Here is an 18,940-nt window from a genome sequence, read left to right as displayed (position 1 = left end):
TCTTATTTTACCTGAAGTGATTATTCTAATCCATCTACAACTCTTAATTTTACTAGCTATGCTCCTTTTGGGGCTTAAAGAGACTTTTTTCTGCCTCTTATTTATTTTACTTATATTCTAAGGAAATACAAGACCACTTGGTGATAGTATGTTCGCCATTCTGTTCAAAATGGATTGAAGTAAGACGGCGTATATTTCAGTGGAACATTTGAAACTGTTGCTCAGACATCTCCTTTTGGCGTTTCACCCTTGGAGTTAGAATAAAAGCTATTTGGGAGAATAGGATGGAGGCCCTATATGATGCCAGAGATCTTAGACTTAGCAATGGACATCCTGCAGCCAGATGAGCCTGATAGTGGGACAGGGAGAAGGACAAGTCAATCTATTGGAGAGTGGCTTCCTTTCTTGCTTAGCCCTCACCCATCTCTTGCCATAGACACTGTAGGGAAGTGATGCTGGGAGAATAGGCAGGAAGACCTGGCCTCAAGGAAATGCAGGTGGGAGGGTGGAGAGAGAGCAGAAAAAGGTCTCAAGATCAACAGCTGGAAGGAAACGAGAATATCTCTCAGCATTTTAAGGCAGGTTGTCCTATACAAGCCACTATTTGTAAGTTAAGCTTAAATACTTTGAGGACCTGCCATACATGTTTTAATGCTAATACATATGATTAGATTTTTTAATTTAATTTTTGCAGTTAAATTTTTTTGAAGGTTTTAAGAAAGGGAAAATAAACGAAGCCCTTCAATTTATATTAAATCTATTTACATTTGAAAATCATGTATTCATTTATTGTTATTTTTCTTATTTTCTCCAAGATTCCTTTGAAAATAAGCACTGTTGTAAGCACATGGGTTTATCCAGGGAGACAGTTATAAACCTAGTTTTAAACATATGGCAAAACAAATACATAAGAGTATTTGAAAATGCATTTTTCCAATCACAAATATTCTTGCCAATGCTTGGGAAAACACAAAAGAAGTTTTTATAGTTCTCTGGTGGTGCTTTAAGACAAGAAAATGCTGAAAATTATTTTTCTCCTCAGCACTTTATTTATAACCTTCACTCTTTTCTATAAAGGAAAACATTTTTATGAGACTGTAGCTTTTTACTGGAGAAATATCTTTTCTTATATATAACACTATTCAAATCAACCTATGTTCTGATTTTTAAGTGCTCTTGGTATCAAAGTAATCTTTATAATTTTCCTGGGAACTCTTGACAAAACACTTTTTTTTTTTAATTTGGTAGAGATGCTGGGGATTGAAAACAAAACACTACAATACAAAGATCTTTATACATTTCACAGAATTGTGTTTTCACAAATTTCATATTGTCTTTTTCTGAACTGAAAACTTCAGATCAAGTTTGTAAGGAGCCCATGTGCTCACCACCACATTTTAGGATATAAAGAGATTTCTTTATAAATCTTTCAGAAACTTTGGTTTTATAATTATGAATATAGATGATGTACTTCAAGACTGACCATTGGAGAATGAGGCTTCCTTGAAGCAAGGTAATACAAGGTGGACAAGAATTAGATTAGAACAATGACATTCAATTTCTAACCCACATGACAGACCATAGGAGGTTTTGAAATTAAGTAAGGAGTCTATCAAAGATAAACTTTATTGAGAATAAAATGTCTTGCAAACATATATATTAACAATTCTCAGATTTGTGTAGATGCTCTTAAAAGTAGTAAAATCTCCTAGTGTTGCTGAACTCATGGTGATTCTTGCCATTATCTGCCCCCGTCAGTTACTTTGAAGTGAAATGTGCATTAGACCCTCACCAGACCCTCCTAGAGGAGGAGTTGGTTTGGCTGAGGGTAGAGATGTCCTGGCATGTCCAGAAGTCTCTGTTTTAATTGAAGCAAAAAGTCTCTACTAGTTATTCTCCATTTATCAGTGAGAGTTGTCATCCTTTCCTTCTACAGAGCAACATTACCTTGGTAATAGCTGCAGAAGTGGAGTTCTCAGTCAAGTTATAGATTTTTGGTTCAGCTCTACCCATGGATAAGCTTCCCTGATGGTGATTATCTATATCACTTAAATTCTAAATGGCCTTGCTTTAGTCTGTGTCATAAGCTCTAACAACCTGTTGGGATACCCAAGCACTTCAGTTTGTACTAATGCCCATGTTGATGTTTGCTTGAACTGTATTTGAGAACTGTTGAAACCCCTGGATACAGGCTTTCCTGGAAGAGTAAATCTGTTGTCAGCCATTACTGCTGGGGCAAGTTTCTTTGAATCTGTCCTGCTCTGGAGGATGGGTTTATTACCATCCTTGATTTACTGTCCAGCCAAGCAAATGCCATACAGTGTCATAAAAGTTCAAGAATAAACACCCAATGAAAATGTTATCTAAAGGGTAGTATAGTTATTCATTTAGAAGATGAAAGTCCTTTCCTTTCTGGAGAGCTCCAATTTGTCTTTTGTTTCATTTGTCTTCTGCTTTAATTGAACTAAGCATTCATCTTGAATATATTACACTGTGACAGGTTTTTTTTTTTCCCAGATGGAATATTAATGAATCAAATTGTTTAAATTTTCAGTAATCTATATTGATAATCTGAAAACTAGGGCAAAGGAAGACTTCTTATGTGGGAGTGAACACAGAAAGTTTTAAGGGCATCAATTTCCTTATTCTCAACTTTCATATGTATTTTTCCTTAAAAGTGATCTGCCTCAAGGAATCATGCCAATTTTCCTCTCCCACTTTCCCTTTCACAGTGTAAAAGTGAGGTGAACAGTTCAGCCATACTGAATTTTGCTATGTGCATTGTGCCAGGGTGTGAAAATCTCTGACAGTGCCAAATACAGGAAAGGCCCAAAGTATTGCTGTCAATGAAGCCTCATTTGAGCAAAGTGCCACAAATCCATAGTAGAAATTTATATATCCTGGCTTTATACATATGCATGGTGTTAGAAACAGTGGTTTGGCCCATGTTAGAATGTTCTGAATTTATATATATTGTAGAGTAGGAGTAGATGACTTTTTTGTTTAATGATAATTCCTTTTCTCTCCCCTAGTTATAGGCAACAAAAGTATATTTCCTCCGAGGAGCAGTACAATGAGAATATACAAAGAGAGTATCAGTAATGCATACCAAAGGCAACAGCACCTTATTTCATCCAGTCAGTGAATTCATTTTTTTTCTTTTAAAAAAAACAAAACTCTTCTCCTCCAATGATCTTGTGCTTCACCCTACTTGAGCCATTAACTTTCAGGATCATAGATTAGACCTTGTCATTTCCAGTAACTGCAATGTCTCCACAGTCTCCTACCACCATAGAAATTCACCCACCAGTAAATGTAACCGTATACTCTGCTTTCTCATCTGATAGTATCGATGGCTATCATGCTATTGTGGAAAACCAATTCTTCCACTTGGACATAGCTCCTATCCTCTGTCTCCCTACTCAAGACCTGAAACTATTAATAGCAATTCCACCCCTTCCCACATCATCAATTTTTCACACTCCACAAAAATTCTTATCATTATCCAAACAGATTAAGGTTTTTTTCCTTTCTTTAAAATACACTCTTTTAACTTCACTTACTCTGAAAACCACTATCCTTTTTATGCTCTTGTTTCTAATAAAACTCCTCAAAAATTGTTTATACTTGCTTCCCCTGATTCCTCTTCTCCAATTCTCTCCTTAACCTATGAAGTGCCACAAAGTTAGGTGACACCCAACATTATACCAAAAGCTTATCATAAAGTTCATTAATAACTTTCACAGTTACTGAATCCAATGATCAGTTCTGCTTCATTTTCCTTGATCTATCAGCAGGATTTAATATAGTAGTTGATTAATCTTTCTTCCTTAATATAAATTTTCCTCTCGGCTAAACACAGTCTTGTTGTTCTCTCTCTCTCACTGGTCTCTCTTTTCCAGTCTCCTTTGTTTTTTCTTCTTCCTTCACTCCAACCTCAAAATGTTGGTCTGTCATGTGGTCCAGTCTCTGATCTTCAACTGTTCTCAACACACACCCTTTGTGATCTCATTCAACTTCATGGCCTTAACATATTCTATCATATTACCAATGACTATCATACATTGCCATTTTCTCCTGAACTCCAGACCTACCTACAAATTTTATGTTGTATATATTTATTTATGTCAAACTCTAAGCCATCCTTTACTCCTTCCTTTCTCTCATGTTGCACATTCAATGCATCTAACAAGTCCATAATCAGATCACTTCTCAGTAGCCTTTTCTGAGACACCATCATTTGTCACTTCAGTTTTTCAATAGCCTTCTTAGAAGTTTCCCCACTTCTACCTTCACTGTTAGATAGTCTATTCTCAACAAAGTAACCAGAATGATCCTTAAAAAAATTTTTTTTAATTTATTTTAATTGGAGGACAATCACTTCACAACACTGTGGTGGCCCCTACCACACATCAACATGTGATCCTTTAAAAAATTGTGTATCTATATGAGATGATGGGTGTTCTCTAAATTTACTGTGATAACTACTTCATGATGTATGTAAGTCAAATTATTATGTAGTACACCTTAAATATATACAGAGCTGTATGTCAATTGTATCTCAGTAAAACTGGAAGAAACACTGTAGTTTAGGTCATGTTATTCCCGTCTTAAAACCCTCTACTGCCCTCTCCCTTCATCTTAACCCAGAGCTAAAACCAAAGCCCTTATAAAGGCTGCAAAGTCCCTTCAGGATCTGGCCTCCAATTGCTTGAATTCCTCTTCTACTATCCTTGCTCTCACTCCTTACCATATTCCAGAAACACTGGCACCCTTGAACCTGCCCAGCAAGCTCCTATATTAGGGTCTATGCATAAGCTGTTTCCTTTGTCTAGAATGAGTTTCCCCTGCTTAGCCAACTTCTCCCCTCTTTTAGTGCATTGCTCAAATCTTATTAATATTACCAGCTCCCTAATGCTTTCCTTTACTTTTGTGTTCCTGGCCTCTATTTTTCTCTTTTTTGCGTAACACACATCACCTTCATATGTACTATTTAATTTCTTTGTTACGTTTACTGTCTGTTTCTAAACTGTCAGCTCCTTTGAAGGCAGGATCTTGGGGTTTTGTTTACTGATGGATTGTAAAAACATAGAACAACACCTGTCTCTACAGAACCTGCTCAAAAAATATTTGTTGAATAAATAAATAGAAATCCTTTAGGGGATGTTCAAGCAAACTACTTTTAAAACCATTGCTATGAATGATTTTCTATTTCATAATAGAACTATAAGTTCAAATGAGACATGTCTAAATGAGAATCTTGTAACCTCAAATTATGATTTCATTTTTTGATAAGTCAACAGTGTTAACTTTGAAAACTGTTTTAAGTCATTTTGTGAAATGTAGGTCTGAATGAACTAAGAGACACAGACTACTTTTCAACTCAGAGCAATGAGAAACTGTTACCTAATTCACAATCACCTTAAAACAGAACATTCTCTGTACGTCTGCCTTTGGAATAGAACAGAGAACTTCCATGGAAAGTCTCATATTCTGTGGTAACATGTTTTTTAAAGACAAAATCAAGAATTGATTTATTGCCTTGATTTTAAAATATCTGTCTGTAGTATTTTTTGATTAATTGTAAATTCTGTCAGTAAGAGCCAATGCAGTGCCCATCTTTCCAAAAAAGAAAGAGGCTCTTTAGAAATTATAAAGTTAAGGGATTTTTGCCTATTCTTTCCAAATGCTCCTTAGAAAGTGTAAGTTTAAAAAGTTCAACAATCATTCCCTCCAAAGGGCTAAATCTAATCATTAAAAAATCAATTGGCAAACACCTTAGGAACAAAAGAATAATAAGCAGCACGATTTTGTGGAAAAAAAAAAAAAAAATAGCCTGCGGGACCAATCTAGCTCTTTTGCAGACGAGGATGACAGAACTAGTTAGAATAGGTATAATTTATCTTGACTTGAATAGGATCACTGAGGGAATGGAAATTATGACCCCAGAAAAATACAATCTGGCATGAATGTCAACTCCTTTCAGTGATTTTTCTAGTCAGATTATAAATGTGTTTTCTGCACGTACTGCTTTTTGTGGTTATGGTAAGAATTTTGTTGACAACAGCCTGCAGCCACGGTTTGGTGGCATACAGCAGGAGTGAGATGCTCCAACAAAACCCTGCACGACAGGCCAGCATCACCAAAGCCAAATGGCTAAAGCTCACAGTGGGCCGTTTCTTGTCTGTCCACAGAAGCAAAGAAAATCATGCTTGAGGAGCAAACTCAGTGCAGCAGTGATGCAGATAACCCCCTAAACGGAATGTGTGTTTGTGTTGCTCCCAAAGATTGCCTAGCTATTATTTTTGTCCGATGGAAATATTTTCCCAGGGAAAATAAGAATAGTCCTCAAAGGTACTACTAACCTGCTAACTGGTAAGTCGCCTCAGTCGTGTCCGACTCTGTGCGACCCCATAGACAGCAGCCCATCAGGCTCTCCCATCCCTGGGATTCTCCAGGCAAGAACACTGGAGTGGGTTGCCATTTCCTTCTCCAATGCGTGAAAGTGAAAAGTGAAAGTAAAGTCGCTCAGTCGCATCTGACTCTTAGTGACCCCATGGACTGCAGCCTACCAGGCTCCTCCGTCCATGGGATTTTCCAGGTAAGAGTACTGGAGTGGGGTGCCATTGCCTTCTCCGACCACTAACCTAGAAGCCAGATATTTTGTAGTGTTTATGTCAGATCTAGTTGTTGTTTTTTCATATTTTATTTGATGATCACCTTTTTAATGGATAGAGCATATATTTAAAATCATCAATAATTTCAATTAGAATAATAAGATATTTCTCATGAAAATAAAATATTTTGTCCTAACCAGAAAAAATGGAATTCCGTTTAAAGATTCATAAAGTGACCCAGATACAGAAGAAGAAAAAATACACTAAATTTAAGAATGTATGGCATAGCTAAAAAGAAGATAGTAATCATAGAGAACACAGTGACTAATGATGTATTAGAATTGCATATTATTTTTAAGTGGATATGATACAGGATCTTAAGGGCTTAGTTGTAACAGAGAAAAGACATTGTTCCCAACTCTGGCACATATATTCAAGTGTCTTGTACACATGAAAAACTTTGAGTTCACAGACATGAATTAAAATGATTAAAGATCTGCAAATAGGTGATATGAGGACAGATTAAATGAATGGGATCATTATGCAGTAGAAGGGAAGACTGTGGAATGACCTCAGCCCTCTAATTTATAAAGGAATATTATGCAGATGGTGAGCAGCTGTTATCCATCTCACTGAGGGCTGAATCAGAGGAAATGGGTCTAAACTTTGGCTTGTGGGATTTAGGTTAAACATGAAGAATAGTTTCCTGACAGCAAAGCCTGTAAAGTACTGAACAAATTCCTGAGAGGCATTATAGAGTCTCCTTCCTTGGATATCTCTTAAGAATGTAAAGTGTTTTGCCATCTGCCTGCAGTGAGTGCAGTGAGAACCTGCAGAGAATGTTAAAGAACTCAAAATCCTTAATGAGTCAATACAATCAGATGTATGTTTCCACCCAAGCAGATATCCATGTGTTTTTGTTGCAGGGGGAAGTTTTTGTTTTTGTTTTTGTTTTGTTTTGCTTTTTGAGAAGTAATGTCTTAGTAGTTTAGAATTTTACTCACACCAATACACTTTTCTTGTTGTTTCCCTCTACTTCATTTAAAATATATGTGGCTCCTTTTCACTGGTGTCAAAAAACAATTCAGCCTTTTAAGACCTTTAGACAATTAAATACTGCCTTATTCATCACTGAAAAGGAGATATTATAAGATCTGACAGTTTTTATCCCAATATTTTTATCACCCTATAGCCAGAGCACTATTTCAAGGAGACCCTAGATCAGTGTATTTTCAGATAGTGAATCTATTGGTTTGGCAAAAAAAAAAAATGTTGAAAATCCCAAATAAACTTTTTGGCTAATCCAATATTTCAACTGCCAACCAAACAGGATTGAAAGTGACCACAGTATTCTAAGAACAATTGTGTTTTATCTTCATTTTGCATGTATTTAAGCCTTTGTTTTTCATTCAAAAGAAAAAATAAAAACTGTTTTATGTCCCTGGCCTAAGAACAGCTCTGACCATCTGCTCTTACATGAGTAAATCAGATAAGGTAAGCATGAGCCTTATTGTTCATGTATGTGTACACAGGGAAAATTAAACATGTAATGTCCAATTCCAAATTTCCTAATGAGACAATATACATTGGCTATAGTTGTCACTGTTTTTACAAATGAGTTTTTATATAATTTATGCCTGGTAGGCTGCAGTCCATGGGGTCTCGAAGAGTCGGACACGAATGAGCGACTTCACTTTCACTTTTCACTTTCATGCACTGGAGAAGGAAATGGCAACCCACTCCAGTGTTTTTGCCTGGAGAATCCTAGGGATGGGGGAGCCTGCTGGGCTGCCGTCTATGGGGTCGCACAGAATCGGACATGACTGAAGCGACTTAGCAGCAGCAGCAGCAGCAGGAGCATGCCATTAATGATGGACATTTTTTTGCCTCTGTAAAAATCTCATGTTTAATATTGGCTATTAGAACTTTCCATACCTATTACCTTATTAATGTCTTTGAGAACCTTGTAAGTTCCTATTTTATTAAGTGTATTCCAAGTAAGTCAAATAAATCACCCAAGGTCACATGGTTGGTAATTATAGAAGTCAGAACTACATCTCAGAAACTCTGAGTTTACCTGAAACTCCTTGTCTCAGAGAATGTATTCTCTACCCATTAAATTTTACAAAACTTAAACTACTTTTTTCTTCCTCTTTCCTCCTTTTCCTTGTCTCTCTTTCCAGTCAGAAGACCATAGTATCAATTCTGTCATAATCCCACCAAAGATACCTGAGTTTAATTACTAGGAAAGACTTTTTATATGCAGGATATTTTACAACATAACTAGCCTTAATATTCAAAAGTGTCAATGCCATGAAAGTCAAGGAAAAATTGAGAGTAGCTCCAGATTAAATTTTATTATTTATTTGGCTGTCCTGGGTCTTCATTGTTGTGCACAGGTTTTCACTAGTTGCGGCTCGTGGGCTCTAGAATACAGGCTTACTATCTGTACCTAACAGGCTTAGTTGCCCTGAGGTGAGTGGAATCTTCCCAGACCCGGTGATTGAACCCATGTCTCTTGCATTGGCAGGTGGATTCTTAACCACTAGACCAGCAGGGAAGTCCCCAGATTGAAAGAAACTAGAGAGATACAATAAGCAATATAATGTATGATTCTGGGCCGCATGTTTTGCTATTAATGACATTATTCAGTTAAAGTGTTTAGATATCTGAAGGGGGAAAGAGGTTCTTAGTGGATATAGATATACCACTAGCACTCAATTATATTTCCTCAAGGCTATCTAAATGCCTCTGTTATATGTCACAAGTGGGAGTCAGAATGTAATACAATGTGTATAATATCTATTCTTTTCATGAAAGTTTATATAGTTAATGGCCTTGGGAGATAAAAGTAGGGTTTCTTCTGGAGCAAAGAAGAAGGCATGTTTTCTGCTCATTAAAAAAGATTCAGGTTGTTTTCCTGAAACACAACCCATTGCATATGCAGGTGTTATCTGACCCTCTTTGACTAGTCCTGTAAAAATTGAGGCTCGGGGACCAGCACAAAGTGTGAACGATAAGCTGCCCTTCATCTCTGATCCCGTGTCTTGTGTCTTCTACCAGCATGGAACTGTCAGGTTAACTTGCAAAGTAGGAAAAATCTCACACCCTTTGCAGCTTTTTTACCTCCCCTGTACCTGTATAAGCCAATTTGTTAAGTCAACCACTATCAACCATGCCACACAAAACAACAGAGGGAAGGAAGAAAGGGGAAAATGTAATTGGTTATGTATACACACAACATACGGAGAAGGCAATGGCACCCCACTCCAGTACTCTTGCCTAGAAAATCCCATGGATGGAGGAGCCTGGTAGGCTGCAGTCCATGGGGTCGCTAGAGTCAGACACGACTGAGCAACTTCACTTTCCCTTTTCACTTTCATGCTTTGGAGAAGGAAATGGCAACCCACTCCAGTGTTCTTGCCTGGAGAATCCCAGGGATGGGGGAGCCTGGTGGGCTGCCGTCTATGGGGTCGCACAGAGTCGGACACGACTAAAGTGACGTAGCAGCAGCAGCAGCAGCAGCACACACAATATAAACATGATAAGATAAAATATGGATGACTACCACGACTTCCCATTTCTGCAACTGACCAATGGACAAAACTTATAAGTTTTTTCCCAATATTAATTTTACATTCTTCTTTCCCTTGGTTGCACTCAGTTGCTTAAGTTCTTTATTGATCAAATGTGATGACTCAATAATATATTGTGGTCTATTTATACTATGGAATACATACCTCAAAATTCATGAACCTCACAGATATAAATGTTAATATTAAAGGAAGTCACAGAAGAATGAACATAGTATGGTATCATTTATACCAAACTAAGCATTATATTTTTACTATTGTACAGCACGTAGAACTCTGCTCAGCGTTATGCGGTAGCCTGGATGGCAAGGTAGTTTGGGGGAGAATACATACATGTACACCGTATGGCTGAGTCCCCTTGCTGTTCACCTGAAACTGTCACAACATTGTTAACTGACTATACCCCAATACAAAATAAAAAGTTAAAAAAATATTCTAGGGGTAGTATATATGTAGCAAAACTCTAGTGACAAGAAAGGAAATGACAAAAATTATAAACATGCAAATCAGAACATCATTACCTTTGTCAAAAAGGAACCTTCACATAACCTTCACGAGCCAGATAATGTTCTATTTGCTGGGATAGGTGGCATGCATAGATATTTATTTTATAGTATATGTATTTGTTGGACATGTGAGTAATATTCAAAGCCTTTCTTTCTGCCCCTAGCTACAGAAAATCAAGATAAACCAATAGCTCCTTTTAATGTTCTTGCCATTTTCTTCCCCTCTTCTCTCTTTCACTACATAAATAAATACATAAAATTAAATTAAAAAATAATACAATGGCTTCCCTGGTGGTCCAATGGTTAAGAATCTGCCTTTCAATGCAAGGGACATTGGTTTGATCCCTGGTACAGGAAGATCCTACATACCACAGAGCAGCTGAGCCCATGTGCTGCAACTACTGAGACGGAGCCCTGGAGCCCACAAGCTGCAACTGTTGAGCCCACCAGGCCGTAACTACTGACGTCCACACACCTAGAGCCTGTGCTCCTTAACAAGAGAAACCGCCGCAATAAGCCTGCACACCCGTTGTGGAGAGAGTAGCCCGCACTCTCCACAACTAGAAAAAGCCCACTAGCAGCAGCAAAGACCCAATGCAGCCAATAAATACATAAAATTTTTTTTTTTTTAAAGCAACAAGTCCAAGCCAACTTCTCATTATAGATCTGGAGCACATTTGTTATCTCCTTGAAAGAACTGTTGGTCTATTTCAGTGTTTTACTTGTTTGTCCCTTCATGGGTAACCTCTTCTTCACCGGATAGTAAACAGCTTTCAGATGATAACTATTAATGTGTAAACAAAATAAGTAGAAATGACAGAAAGCTATCTTTTGGTAACCATTAAAATATAAATAGAATAAGTAGTAATGACAGGAACTTGGGTCCAATTCCTAGGTTGTACTCTCAGTTTGTATTTTTGTTTCCTTTTTCCTTTTTTTGACACAGAGCCACCTGCTGGCGGTAGGGTGCTGCTGCTGCTACTGCTGCTAAGTCGCTTCAGTCGTGTCCGACTCTGTGTGACCCCATAGACGGCAGCCCACCAGGCTCCCCCGTCCCTGGGATTCTCCAGGCAAGAACACTGGAGTGGGTTGCCATTTCCTTCTCCAATGCATGAAAGTGAAAAGTGAAAGTGAAGTCGCTCAGTCGTGTCCGACTCTTAGCGACCCCATGGACTGCAGCCCACCAGGCTCCTCTGTCCATGGGATTTTCCAGGGTGCTAGTTAACCCTAAAAACTATATTGACAATGCACTTCGATTCCATCATACAGGAAAAGGAAAGTTGATGAGGCTTTACCTCAAAAAGTTCTATAAATTGTACCAGTAGTAAGACTGTTAATGATACTGAAATTGGTAATATTAAAATGTGCCATGTATTTGAGGAAAGGCTATTTTTTTAAGCTGAGAAAGATTAGATCAAATTGAAATGTTGATGAGAAAACCTCATTAAGAGTAGTGGTTGAAGACACAGGTGAAGAGGGAGAATCTGTTCTGTAAGGTTCTTTTATAAAAAAAATATTTTTTATTTTGGCTGCACTGGGTCTTTGCTGCTGCAGCCTTGCTCTGGTTGCAGACAGCAGGGGCTGCTCTCTAGTTGTGGTGCTCCGGCTTCCCATTGCAGTGGCTTCCCTCGCTACGGAGCGCAGGCTCTGAGTGCGTAGGATTCAGCAGCTGTGGCCTGTGGCTTCGGTAGTTGTGGCACAGGGGTTTAGTTGCACCACAGTGAAAGGTCGTTGCTGAACCACAGAAAGACGCTGGGATTCTTGGCCTCTGGACAAGAAGAATTCAATCTGGGGCCAGAGATGAGGCTTGATCACTCAGAGCTTTTGTGTAATAAAGTTTTATTAAAGTATAAAGGCATCAGAAGGGGGCAGAAAGAGTACCCCTTTGCTAGTGTTAGCCATGGAGTTATATACTCTCTAATTAGTTATTACAGTGAATCAAAAGAATGTCTGGAGGTTTACTCCCATAATTTACATTTTAAGATAACAGGATTAGCCAGAAGGTTTTTTCCAGAGACTGTCTTCAAGCAGGATACATTGTCATTATATAGTCCTAAGGAATGTAGAGGGAAAAAAGTTTGTCTTTTCTTCCTCCTTGAGAATTCCAGACCCCTCTCTCCTTGGGGACCCCCTGGACTTCTTATCAATCTGCCTAGGAATTGACTCTCTCAACAGCATGTGGAATCTTCCCAAACCAGGAATCAAACCCATGTCACCTGAATTCCTATCCACTGTACCACCAGGAGAGTCCCTGTAAGGTTCTTGAAAGGCAAGAAAAGACAGCTTCTTGGACACAGATGGAAAACTGGCCAAGAGGAGAGAAAAAAAGCTCTCCTCAGTTGCACCAGGAAAAATGCAGACAGAGAGGGGCAAGAGTTGGGCAGTAACAGGGAGTTGACTGTTTTCATACTAGGAAGTGAAAGGGAACATGGGATAACAGGCATTTAGGAGACTGAGAAATGTGAAATAGTTAAGCAAACATGAAAGCAAGTTGCTTAGTGAAACACGCTAGGATTTCTGGGCCATTCTGAGAGCCCAGTTGAAGTTGGTGATCATAAATATCTGCTGGTACTAATATGTCCTGTGATTTTTTTCCCCCTACAATTGTTCTGTTTTACAGATAAATATATGGAAAAAGTAAAGAGTTGGATCACACTGGAAGGATTTTTTTCCAGGCAGAAGAAATAAGACAGATAAGACAGTTTATGGCATTGACAAAATTGATAATTCTTAAAATTACCAACCATGGAAAGTAAACTGAATAGGAAGAAAATGAAGCCAAGAGGGAAAGATACATATAGAGGGACTGGTCTCTTATCAGAGAGTCCAAAGAGATCAAGGAATTGCCAAGGTGGAAGTAATTGAAGAAGCAAGTCAGAAATATGAGAGATGGGGTTGTGATTGTTAAATATCTACATCATTGGTTTGGAATATCAATGATTTTGTTGATTAAAAGATTCAGAGTATGATCATGGGAAGAGGTAGTTGAGGTGGAGTAGAAAAGGCCATAGAGATGAGGAGGGTAAGGAAGTGAAAGGCCAGAGTATTGAAAGAACACTGAATATTAAAGCCACCTACAATGATGGCAGGAACTGGAACTGAGAAAAGAATGTGCGTCTGATGCCAAAGTGTTTGATGAACAATGGAGAATGGTCAAGAGACAGATAACAGTGACAAAATGATCAGGTCATAAAGGCTAAGTGCGTATGCCTCAAAGGAGTAGGGTTACTGTGAGACGGGGTGGATAATGATCTTGAAGATGTAATGAGGAGAAGAAAGGATTCAAATCTTGCCTCAGTAAAGTTTATAAGGACTGGAAGAATCACACCCACTGCTCCACTGGGCTGCTAGGGAACACTGGAGTTGCAATAAGTCAGGAGGAAACAATGCTTGGAGAAAAAGGGTCTGTGCTAATGACTGAGCAGCAATTTCAGGGCCGCATAATTGCAGAGGCAGGAGGTGACGATGGAATGAAGGGCAAATAACTTACTGTCAATAGTCTGCTTAGTATTCTCATCTTTCCTGAAGGAGTTTCTCAGATTGTAGAACTAAATTGAGACTGTTTCTATTAAGCATTTACTGTTACTGAAATAAGAATGTATTCCTCTCTAGACACTAGTTAGTTCATATGAAACATAGAAGTCCAGCAAGTCTGGACTACAGTTTCCTTATTTATAAAATGGACATATTATCCCACAGATTAGTCATCATGTAATGGAATATAATGGCTTCCTTGGTGGCTCAGTCTGTAAAGAGACCACTTGCAATGAAGGAGATGCAGGTTTGATCCCTGGGTTGGGAAGATCCCCTGGAGAAGGAAATGGCAACCTGCTCCGGTATTCTTACCTAGGAAATCCCATGGACAGAAGAGCCTGGGCTACAGTCAATGGAGTCACAAGAATCAGACATGACTTAGTAACTGAACCACCACCACCATATATATACACACAAATATAGTATCATTAAAAATAATTGTTCAGTTGCTAAGTTGTTTCCAATTATTTGTGACCCTATGGACAGCAGCATGCCAGGCTTTCCTGTCCTACAGTATCTTCTGGAGTTTGCTCAAGTTCACATCCACTGATTTGGTGATGCTAGTCAACCATCTCATCCTTTGCCCCCTTCTTCTCCTTTTGCCTTCAATCTTTCCCAGCATCAGGGTCTTTTCCAGTGAGTTGGCTCTTCACATCAGGTGGCCAAAGTATTGGATTCAGCCTCAGCCTCAGTCCTTCCAATGAATATTCAGGATTGATTTCCTTTAGGATGGACTGGTTGGATCTCCTTGCAGTCCAAGGAACTCTCAAGAGTCTTCTCCAGCACCACAGGTCAAAAGCCTCAATTCTTTGGCCCTCAGCCTTCTTTATGGTCCAATTCTCCCATCCACACAGGACCACTGGAAAACTACATCTTTGACTGTACAGACCTCTGTTGGCAGTGATATCCTTACTTTTCAGTATGCTATCTAGGTTTGTCATAGCTTTCCTTCCAAGAAGTGTCTTCTAATTTCATGCAGTCACCATCTGCACTAATTTTGGAGCCCAAGAAAAGAAACTCTTGTCACTGCTTCTACCTTTTCCCCTTCTATTTGCCATGAAATGAGGGGATTGGATGCCATGATCTTAGTTTTTTTAATTTTGAAAGCCAGCTTTTTCACTCTCCTCTTTCACTTTACAAAATCAATTAACATTTTGCAAAAATAATGCATAAAAAGAATATAAAATGAAAAAAACTCAAGGCACGAAAAAGTAGGATAATGAGATGAAGGCAAGGATGAAGCTAATTACTGGAAATCTTAAGTTCTTACTCAAATGCTGGAGTTCATCTACAAAATTCCTTGATTTTCTAAAAGTAAATATGATGAATTCAAAATTCAGTGTCCATGAAATTTGAATATTCTGGTTGATTAGGTCAAGTATAACTTTTCCTAGCACTGGGGATTAAAATGTCTCTCACAAGATCTTCTTAAACAGAGTATTCATGTAGTTAGAACTTTAAACAATATCCTACCAATCAGTGTCATGACAGGAAAACTTTGTATATGATGTTACCATCACATAAGAATTGATTACTAGAAATTAAGTTGCTCCCACAGTATAAAGAGAAATACCTTGTTCATGGAACTCAAGCCTTTAGATTAGCTTTCTTCAGTTGTGAGGAAATGATTTTTAGCTTTTTTATAAAAATAGATTTTTAACTTTGAGAAGGAAAGAAATATATATAAAAGAATTGAGGGGGTAGATTGAAGGAGTGAGAAGGCCACAACACAGTTAAACAATCTCTCGTATAGGATTTAAACTTTTCAAAAAACTCATTTAGAACTAGGAAGTATCCTTCTGAAATTGCATTACATATATACTCTTGTTTAGTCCCCACTAGTGAATGCCTATAGGGACCACATGAATATTACCTACTGTTGATTCTCTATCTCTGCTTTCCTGCACATCTTGCAGACTGTTAGACTGAACAGAAATTTTAACACCCCAGAACAGGCTTGCTTACAATATTAGATCTCTTCCCAGTACCATTTTCTTAATCAGTTTCTTTTGATGTTCAGTTCAGCACACACTAATCTGCTTCTTCCTGATGTAGTAAAAGACCAGCTTCTGAAGTAAGAGAGCAGGGAAATTGTATGGTACGTTCCTGTGTGTGTTATGTATTGTGTGTGCATGTGTCTACATTGCAGCATGCTGTCTAGCTCATAGGAAGGAGGAGTTCAATACATTAAATAATTGAATTTTAATTTTTAAAGAAATGGAAGTTGTTGAAGACATTTTATTCCTGGTTTAGGAAAACACCTGCATAAATATCTTTGCTGTTTTCTAATTACAAAGAAAATTATTGTGTATGAAAATCTACTAATTTTCACCTGAATTGTGCTCACTTATGGCTAACCAGAAAATCTTAGAGGCATATATAGAAATATTACAATTGATTTATAGAAATACTGCCTTAGATTATTACTAGAAAAAAAAAACTTATTTGAGAATCAGAAGATTTTGGTTCTAATGAAAGTTTATCTTAATATTTCTGAATCTGTCTCCTTATCTATAAAATAGAACTTATACTGATTACTTTTGTCAATAGAATTGTTGTAAAAATCAAAACACAAAAATAATTTGCAAGTTCTGGTATGAAGCCTAAATAAAAGGCATAAGGAAAAGCAGTGCTAATAATGCATTTTCTAAAGCACTTGTCTTTAGGACATTAAAATTTACTTCACTAGTAGAAAAAAGATGAAACAAATTCATTGTAATTAGTTACAAAATAGAATGAAGAAATCAAGAAAATATAAACATCTAAAAATACTAGAAATTGTTTCAGTTCTCTATCCATTTATAGTATCTGTCTAGCTACTTAGGACTTACATTCATTCAACAAATATTTATGGAATAGTTACTATTTGAAACTGCAGGGATTCCTAGTTTGAAGTTTGCCCATCATACCTACAAACAAAAGTTTTATAGAGACATAGTTAAAGAAACATATTACAACCATGTGGCTGCATGGGATCCAAAGCTTAATCTTCATAAAACCAACAAATGCCTTTCTTCAATGCATTATATTAGCTTTTCACTCCTGTAGTTTGTGGTTAGTAACAAGATAAGTATAAATCAATATCAGACTCCTGAACTTACAGCTTTTGGATCATGTTGTGATCCTTATAGTTAGCATCACTTGGCATTTCTTCAGTGTTATGAGTTCCAGTTATATTTCATTATAAAGGTTTAGATATGAAAATCTTCCATTCTTAAACTTAAGTTTAAAAATTCCTTTCTGATGTCTGAATATCCAAGTATTATCTGTACGTCAGCTAAGATTTAGTCTGGAAAACAGTGATTTTATTTTGAATAACAATGGATAATACTCTTTTCCAAGATGTTATTTAAGTTCATGCTTTGAAGAAAGATTTTTGGTATTAAAAACAGTAAGGAGTTTGGCATTACCATTTAAAACCTACAGTTTCCCTTTTGGGTTTAAGCTACATTTGGAGAGAAGAAACTATAAAACAGAAAGCCATTGAGGTTTTGCTATTGTTATTCAGTTGCTAAGTCATGTCTGACTCTGTGACCCTATGAACTGCAGCACACCAGGCTTCCTTGTCTTTCACTATCTCCTGGAGTTTGCTCAAACTTACGTTCATTGAGTCAGTGATTCCATCCAACCATCTTATCCTTTGTCACCCCCTTTTCCTGCCCTCAGTCTTTCCCAGAATCAGGGTCTTTTCCAATGAGTAAGCTCTTCGTATCGGGTGGCCAAAGTATTGGAGCTTTAGCTTCGGCATCAGTCCATCCAATGAATATTCAGGACTGAGGTTTAGTTATATCATATTACTGGAAAAACATGAAACATGTAAGTCTAACTTTGGGCATATTATACTCTATTTTCATAAACCTAGTATTATTTTTGTTTAAATAATCTCAGTGATCCATCATATTCATACATAAACACACACATATATATAAGTTCAGTTCAGTTCAGTTCGGTCGCTCAGTCGTGTCCGATGCTTTGTGACCCCATGAATCGCAGCATGCCAATCCTCCCTGTCCATCACCAACTCCCGGAGTTCACTCAGACTCACATCCATCGAGTAGGTGATGCCATCCAGCCATCTCATCCTCTGTCGTCCCCTTCTCCTCCTGCCCCCAATCCCTCCCAGCATCAGAGTCTTTTCCAATGAGTCAACTCTTCGCAGGAGGTGGCCAAAGTGCTGGAGTTTCAGCTTTAGCATCATTCCTTCCAAAGAACACCCAGGACTGATCTCCTTTAGAATGGACTGGTTGGATCTCCTTGCAGTCCATGGGACTCTCAAGACTCTTCTCCAACACCACAGTTCAAAAGCATCAATTCTTTGGTGCTCAGCTTTCTTCACAGTCCAATTCTCACATCCATACCTGACTATTGGAAAAACCATAGCCTTGACTAGACGGACCTTTGTTGGCAAATGTCTCTGCTTTTGAATATGCTATCTAGGTTGGTCATAACTTTCCTTCCAAGGAGTAAGCGTCTTTTAATTTCATGGCTGCAGTCACCATCTGCAGTGATTTTGGAGCCCCCAAAAATAAAGTCTGACATCTATTTCCTGTGAAGTGATGGGACCAGATGCCATGATCTTAGTTTTCTTAATGTTGATCTTTAAGCCAACTTTTTCACTCTCCTCTTTCACCTTCATCAAGAGGCTTTTTAGTTCCTCTTCATTTTCTGCCAAGTAATAGAGTTCTAATCA

The 18,940-nt window shown here is 37.8% G+C and overlaps 1 protein-coding gene and 1 long non-coding RNA gene across 2 annotated transcripts in view; both read left to right on the top strand.

Annotated features, from left to right (window-relative positions):
- PDLIM5 (PDZ and LIM domain 5) overlaps window positions 1-18,940 on the top strand; it is a 402,175-nt gene that overhangs the window by 95,564 nt on the left and 287,671 nt on the right. The gene's annotated exons all lie outside the window — the stretch shown is intronic.
- Window positions 1-18,940, top strand: part of LOC139183517 (uncharacterized) — a 50,416-nt gene that overhangs the window by 14,758 nt on the left and 16,718 nt on the right. Inside the window, exon 4 of the long non-coding RNA XR_011567013.1 lies at window positions 1,937-18,940. This exon is cut by the window's right edge and continues 16,718 nt beyond it. This is a non-coding gene — a long non-coding RNA (uncharacterized lncRNA). The remainder of the gene's footprint in view (window positions 1-1,936) is intronic.

The sequence above is a fragment of the Bos indicus genome, chromosome 6 (genome assembly GCF_029378745.1).
Source record: "Bos indicus isolate NIAB-ARS_2022 breed Sahiwal x Tharparkar chromosome 6, NIAB-ARS_B.indTharparkar_mat_pri_1.0, whole genome shotgun sequence".
Classification (NCBI taxonomy): domain Eukaryota; kingdom Metazoa; phylum Chordata; class Mammalia; order Artiodactyla; family Bovidae; genus Bos; species Bos indicus.
The sequence above is the reverse complement of the archived record's forward strand: the minus strand, read 5'-3'. Positions and strand labels throughout refer to the sequence as shown.